The following is a 7,572-nucleotide window of genomic DNA, read 5'->3' on the forward strand; positions in this document are numbered from 1 at the left end:
GCAATCAGCCAATTGTTGCGTACTGGGTATCTATCGCAGTGAGCATGCGTGAACTAGCTATTGCAATCGGGACTGTGATCGCAGAGGCTATGCAGACCCATGGCAGAGTGACGTTTGTGGGTGGTGATGGGGGGGTGGTCGGGCGAACGCAGGCGTGCGAGTGTGTTTGGACGGCGTTGCAGGGGCGTGCATAAATTGTCCACTGCGATACCATACGCAGCCTGAGGCCTCATAGCGTGCGCTGAAGTTAGCAATTCCTGAGTGAGGTCTGACCCACCTTAACTGTGCGTATGGGCCCGGAGTTACCGATTATTTTGCTATGTTGCCAAGGTATACGGATGTAAGGGGCAGTGGGCGTTCTTATGTCAGGCTGCAATCGCAATGCAAAGGCAAACATTTACATGTCACCGCTGATATTAGCAACTGCGTTGCATGTGTATAAGCACAATAGCGATCCTTGCTGAATCAGGCCCTTTGTGTCTATGGGGTAAATGTAATAGCCTGCGGTTAGTGCCTATGGGATAAATGTAATAGCCTGCGGCTTGCAGGCATCAGCGAGTTCTATGCGAGACTGCCAGATGTTTTAAAGTAGAGGTCATTTAAAAAGCAAAAACAACCTGGTTTTGTCTGTAAAATGACAGCCACTTTAAAGCATTGAGCAGTCTTACACGGGACTCGCTGATGTCTGCAATCTGCAGGCTATTGCATTTACACCTATGGGGCGTATCCGATTGGGTGCGAGGTTTAGCGAGGTAAAAAAACTCATGCCACTTGCTCCCAAATTTGGATTACCGTGGATACGCGCGCTCCTGATACCTGCGGTATCCCATAAAGAAAAAGTAGTAGCGGGGTTTCCGCAGCTGAAAACCCAGCAGCGCGTGAAAAAAAAAAAAGAATAAACAATACTTGCATGTCCAAGGACCTCTCCTCCATCTTGTCACTAGGGAGGGGGCTGCTGGGAGGCTCCGGGGGTGCAAGGGCTGCCAGGAGATGTAGTTCTCCTAGCGCCCGTTACCAGGGGGTATACACTTACACTGGGGGGGGGATCATTCACGCACACACGCACACTTAAAAACAGTCGCTCGGCTGCAGAAGACCCGGCTCCCAGGCCATTATATTACTAAGGTCCATATTACAAACCAGGAATAAACAAACGGGAAACATTTCAGAGTGCATCCAATTTACTGTAACCCGTGGCATCCAATCAGATTCTTCTGATTATAAGTCTTCAACAGTTAATAAAATGGAATGTAATGTCTGACTGTTTGATATGGGCTATAGATAGTATTTAGCACATCATAAGCTATCTCCATTATTTCTGGATAACTATCATCCTCCCCATAAAAATGTTTTTAAGATTTTATTTTTTAACTAGAGAAGCAACTATTGAAGCAGTACTAGCCCCCAAAACTAGCAAAACAAATAGATTCTAAATTATTGTACTAAAAAAAAAAAATTATGTAGATCTATTGTTTTACTTCTCCCAAAATAAATACCAAAATTGTGAAAACCGTTCTGGATTCTAACTATCAAAGTGAGACTATTGTACCGTAGTTATAGAAATGTATAAGTTCATAGGCACCAGTCGTTTACGGCATTAAATGCATGGATTTTTTTTTTTTTTTTAAGTAATAATGTCTCTGCGTTACACTGTTTTGTTGTGATAAGTCACCTTAGTTATGTATTAGTAAAATAAATAAGGTGAAACAAAAAAACTCATGTGAGACTTTGGAGTAACTATAACATCAAATACCATGTATCCATTTACCAGAAACCAGCCAGCTCCATGACGTCATCCTCAGCACACAGAATAAAGTGTTATTTGTACAGCTTTGGGAACCACCTATGACGTCATCTGCGTTGGATCACACAACTATTCCAGCAAGGACACAGCAAAAGGGAATTGGCTGTAGAGCCTTTAATCCCAGCAGCATTGCTTATGGGCTGTCATGCAGCATGAGATGATTGTGTGACTGCAGTGAGCTCTTCACACTCACAGCAACTAGGGGACTGAACTTACTAAAGCATAAACTTTATCTCTCAAATCAGCCTTAGGAATAATTGCCCCCTGATCAATAATACAAGGTGCTGAATGTACAACTTTTTACTCAGCCAGGGGTCTGTCTCCATGGCAGAACAGTATTGCCAAGCATAAGGGCGCAAGACTGCAGTCGGAACACACTTTGTAATGCTCATCAGTTACATTGATCTGCAATCCGAACACCCAATACCAAGCTTATATAGCTGCAATTGCAACATTTCAGTCTGATCACACATGCACTAAATTCCTGACACTGGACAAGACACAATAAGGGGGGGGGGGGCTCATATGAAATGCACTTACCAGTAGATAGTGATGCAGTAGAGGAAAATGCTTATACCAGCCAGACAGCTCTTGCTCTGACACCTGCAGCAAAGCCTCACATTGCACTGTCAAGGGCACCATGCAACGATCCCTGATTCCTACTATGCTGTACGTACATCTCTTTGCAGGGATCCCCTGCACTGCATCAGCCTGCTTCCAATGTGCAATCCCCTGGCAGCTTCCAGAATACAGTCTTGTATTTTGTGCCCCTCTCTCTCTGCAGTTCTCTAGCCGGGTAACCGGTTGCCCCTCCCTGCAGTGAGAGGCATGTGCAATCCTATAGGGACAGCAGGGAAGGGAGGAAGAGCTGGAAACTGGAATTCAGACGGATCTGGCTAGCTCAGTCTCATCACCAGCATATGCAGTCCTCTCCATCAGCTGTCAGACCCTCTATTTTGTGGGAAGAACATTAACAGTCTATGGTGCAAATGACTAATGGATGCATTGCTGTGTCTACCTATGCAATTACATCTACGCTAATAGCTGAAGCTGTCACAAGTGAGCAGAAAAAGTGGTGTAATAATAAATAATAATTGCAGGATAACAAATTTATAAACATTCCAACTTTTTTTTCAAAGCCTTAATAATAAAACATAATATATCAGCAAAATAAAATAAATACTTTCTGTAATAGTAAACCCCTGTGCTATGTTTTCTGATGTTGTAAAGCGACTTTGCGTCCTGATGGAGAAAAGCGCTATACAAATTAAATTATTATTATTATTATTATAACATCTGTGTAGATAAAATTATAGCCCCCACTTTATACCAGGGGTGTGCACCGGCCACTTTTCGTGTTTTGTGTTTTGGTTTTGGATCTGGATCTTTCTTCGTGTTTTGGATCTGGATTGGTTTTGCCAAAACCACCCTTCCGTGTTTTGGGTTCTGGGTTTTGTGTTTTGGATCTGTATTTTTTTGAAAAAAAGCATAAAAACAGCTAAAATCACAGAATTTGTAGGTTTTTCTGCTCCTATGCTATTATTAACCTCAATAACCTTAATTTCCACTCATTTCCAGTCTATTCTGAATACCTCACACCTCACAATAGTGTTTTTATGTCCAAAAGGTTGCACCGAGGTAGCTGGATGACTATGCTAAGCGACACGAGTGGGCGGCACAAACACGTGACCCATCTAGGCGTGAAACTGCAGTGGCAGACAGGATGGCATTGAAAAACTAGGCCCCAAACTGTACATAATGCAAAGAAAAAAAAGAGGTGCAAGATGGAATTGTCCTTGGGCCCTCCCACCCACCCTTATGTTGTATAAACAGGACATGCACACTTTAACAAACCAATCATTTCAGCGCCAGGGTCTGCCACACAACTGTGGCTGAAATGATTGGTTCGTTTGGGCCCCCACAAAACAAGCTGGCAATTAATCTGTCCCTGCACAAACTGGCTCTACGGAGGCAAGAAGTCGTCCTCATCCTCCTCATCCACAGATTCCTCACCCTCTTCAGTGTTATGTACATCCTCATCCTCACAGAGTATTAATTCGTCCCTGCTGGAACCACAGGTCCCTCTGTACGTTCTGGAGGCTGGTCTCCCTGGAAGAGTTGATCATTCATTTTATGAACATCATCTTCTCCACATTTTGTGGAAGCAACCTCCTACGCCTTTCGCTAACAAGGTTCCCGGCTGCACTAAACACTCTTTCGGAGTACACACTGGAGGGGGGGCAACTCAGGTAAAATAGAGCCAGTTTGTACAGGGACCTCCAAATTGCTTCTTTTTCCTGCCAGTACAGGTACGGACTGTCTGACATGCCTACTTGGATGCTGTCACCGATGTAATCCTTTAACAGACAGACGCACGCTTGTCGCTGCTGCTTTGAGGATTCAAGTGCGGCTACAGCCCACACAATTCACAAAGACAGAAAAAAAAAAAGAATATTTTTATTGTTTGTGGAGCACACTTTGAGGGTTACACCACCCTCTAACAGACAGACGCACGCTTGTCGCTGCTGCTTTGAGGATGCAAGTGCGGCTACAGCCCACACAATTCACAAAGACAGAAAAAAGAAGAAGAATATTTTTATTCTTTGTGTAGCACACTTTGAGGGTGTCACCACCCTTTAACAGACAGACGCACGCTTGTCGCTGCTGCTTTAAGGATGCAGGTGCGGCTACAGCCCACACATTTCACAAAGACCGAAAAAAAAAGAACAATATTTTAATTGTTTGTGTAGCACACTTTGAGGGTGTCACCACCCTTTAACAGACAGACGCACGCTTGTCGCTGCTGCTTTAAGGATGCAGGTGCGGCTATAGCCCACACAATTCACAAAGACAGAAAAAAGAAGAATATTTTTATTGTTTGTGTAGCACACTTTGAGGGTGTCACCACCCTTTAACAGACAGACGCACGCTTGTCGTTGCTGCTTTGAGGATGCAAGTGCGGCTACATCGCACACAAGTCACAAACACATAAAAAAAATAGTTTTTTATTTTTTGGAGCACTTTGAGAGTTACACCACCCTTTAACAGACAGACGCACGCTTGTCGCTGCTGCTTTAAGGATGCAGGTGCGGCTACAGCCCACACATTTCACAAAGACCGAAAAAAAGAACAATATTTTAATTGTTTGTGTAGAACACTTTGAGGGTGTCACCACCCTTTAACAGACAGACGCACGCTTGTCGCTGCTGCTTTAAGGATGCAGGTGCGGCTACAGCCCACACAATTCACATAGACAGATAAAAGAAGAAGAATATTTTTATTGTTTGTGTAGCACACTTTGAGGGTGTCACCACCCTTTAACAGACAGACGCACGCTTGTCGCTGCTGCTTTAAGGATGCAGGTGCGGATACAGCCCACACATTTCACAAAGACCGAAAAAAAAAGAACAATATTTTAATTGTTTGTGTAGCACACTTTGAGGGTGTCACCACCCTTTAACAGACAGACGCACGCTTGTCGCAGCTGCTTTAAGGATGCAGGTGTGGCTACAGCCCACACAATTCACAAAGACAGAAAAAAGAACAATATTTTAATTGTTTGTGTAGCACACTTTGAGGGTGTCACCACCCTTTAACAGACAGACGCACGCTTGTCGCTGCTGCTTTAAGGATGCAGGTGCGGCTACAGCCCACACAATTCACAAAGACAGAAAAAAGAAGAAGAATATTTTTATTGTTTGTGTAGCACACTTTGAGGGTGTCACCACCCTTTAACAGACAGACGCACGCTTGTCGCTGCTGCTTTGAGGATGCAAGTGTGGCTACATCGCACACAAGTCACAAACACATTAAAAAAAAAATTTTGATTTTTTTGGAGCACTTTGAGAGTTACAACACCCTTTAACAGACAGACGCACGCTTGTCGCTGCTGCTTTGAGGATGCAAGTGCGGCTACAGCCCACACAATTCACAAAGAAAGAAAAAAAAAGAACAATATTTTAATTGTTTGTGTAGCACACTTTGAGGGTGTCACCACCCTTTAACAGACAGACGCACGCTTGTCGCTGCTGCTTTAAGGATGCAGGTGCGGCTACAGCCCACACATTTCACAAAGACAGAAAAAAAAAGAACAATATTTTAATTGTTTGTGTAGCACACTTTGAGGGTGTCACCACCCTTTAACAGACAGACGCACGCTTGTCGCTGCTGCTTTGAGGATGCAGGTGGAATCTAGACGGGATTTGGAACCGAGGACACACTACCTCCATCAATTGTCTAAATCCCACTGCACTAATGTCGGATACCGGACGCACGTCTAACACCAACATAGCAGTCAAGGCCTCAGTTATACGTTTTGCTTCAGGATGACTGCTGTCGTACTTCATCCTCATCGCTAGGGACTGTTGGAGGGTCAATTGTTTAGTAAAAGTAGTGATGTTCCTACTTCCTCTCTGGGATGATGAACAACTCCCAGCAGCAGCAACAGCACTAGTAGGAAGTGGTTCTTGATCTTTCCCTATTTTATTTTTATCAGAGAAAGTTTGGTCCTCCATTTATGTTATATTGATATATATACGTGCGGCTAAAGCGCACACAAACACAGAAAATATTTTTTTATTTTTGCTGGAGAGTAGTGCACTTTGTGGGTTACACCACCCTTTAAGAAATGAGCCAGCTGGCTCTTTACTTATGGGACACAGGTGCACGCTTGGCGCTGCTCCTTTGTTGATGCACGTGCAGCCACAGTGCACACAAGTCACAAACACAGAAAATATATATTTTTTTGGTTTGGAGTGTACTTTGGGGGTTACAGAACCCTTTAACGGTCAAGCCAGCCGGCCCTTTACTTATGACACAGGCGCACGCTTGGCACTACTTTGTTGATGCACGTGCGGCTACTGCGCACACAATTCACAAACACAGAAAATAATTTTTTTTTTGGTTTGGACTGGAGTGTACTTTCGGGGGTTACAGCACCCTTTAACGGTCAAGCCAGCCGGCCCTTTACTTATGACACAGGCGCACACTTGGCACTACTTTGTTGATGCACGTGCGGCTACTGCGCACACAATTCACAAACACAGAAAATAATTTTTTTTCGGTTTGGACTGGAGTGTACTTTGGGGGTTACAGCACCCTTTAACGGTCAAGCCAGCCGGCCCTTTACTTATGACACAGGCGCACGCTTGGCACTACTTTGTTGATGCACATGCGGCTACTGCGCACACAATTCACAAACACAGAAAATAATTTTTTTTTTGGTTTGGACTGGAGTGTACTTTCGGGGGTTACAGCACCCTTTAACGGTCAAGCCAGCCGGCCCTTTACTTATGACACAGGCGCACGCTTGGCACTACTTTGTTGATGCACGTGCGGCTACTGCGCACACAATTCACAAACACAGAAAATAAATTTTTTTTTGGTTTGGACTGGAGTGTACTTTGGGGGTTACAGCACCCTTTAACGGTCAAGCCAGCTGGCCCTTTACTTATGACACAGGCGCACGCTTGGCACTACTTTGTTGATGCACATGCGGCTACTGCGCACACAATTCACAAACACAGAAAATAATTTTTTTTTTGGTTTGGACTGGAGTGTACTTTGGGGGTTACAGCACCCTTTAACGGTCAAGCCAGCCGGCCCTTTACTTATGACACAGGCGCACGCTTGGCACTACTTTGTTGATGCACGTGCGGCTACTGCGCACACAATTCACAAACACAGAAAATAATTTTTTTTTTGGTTTGGACTGGAGTGTACTTTCGGGGGTTAGAGCACCCTTAACGGTCAAGCCAGCCGGCCCTTTA

General features: G+C 44.4%; 1 protein-coding gene across 1 annotated transcript in view; it reads right to left on the bottom strand.

The window, feature by feature from the left end:
* The window catches only part of OSBPL6 (oxysterol binding protein like 6), a 295,064-nt gene extending 292,516 nt beyond the window's left edge, over window positions 1–2,548 (bottom strand). The window contains exon 1 of the mRNA XM_088461219.1: window positions 2,345–2,548. The gene's annotated coding sequence lies outside the window, so the exon portion shown is untranslated. The remainder of the gene's footprint in view (window positions 1–2,344) is intronic.
* Window positions 2,549–7,572: the final 5,024 nt, after the last annotated feature.

This window comes from Taudactylus pleione, unplaced genomic scaffold, assembly GCF_031769625.1.
Source record: "Taudactylus pleione unplaced genomic scaffold, aTauple2 ptg001027l, whole genome shotgun sequence".
Lineage (NCBI taxonomy): Eukaryota > Metazoa > Chordata > Amphibia > Anura > Myobatrachidae > Taudactylus > Taudactylus pleione.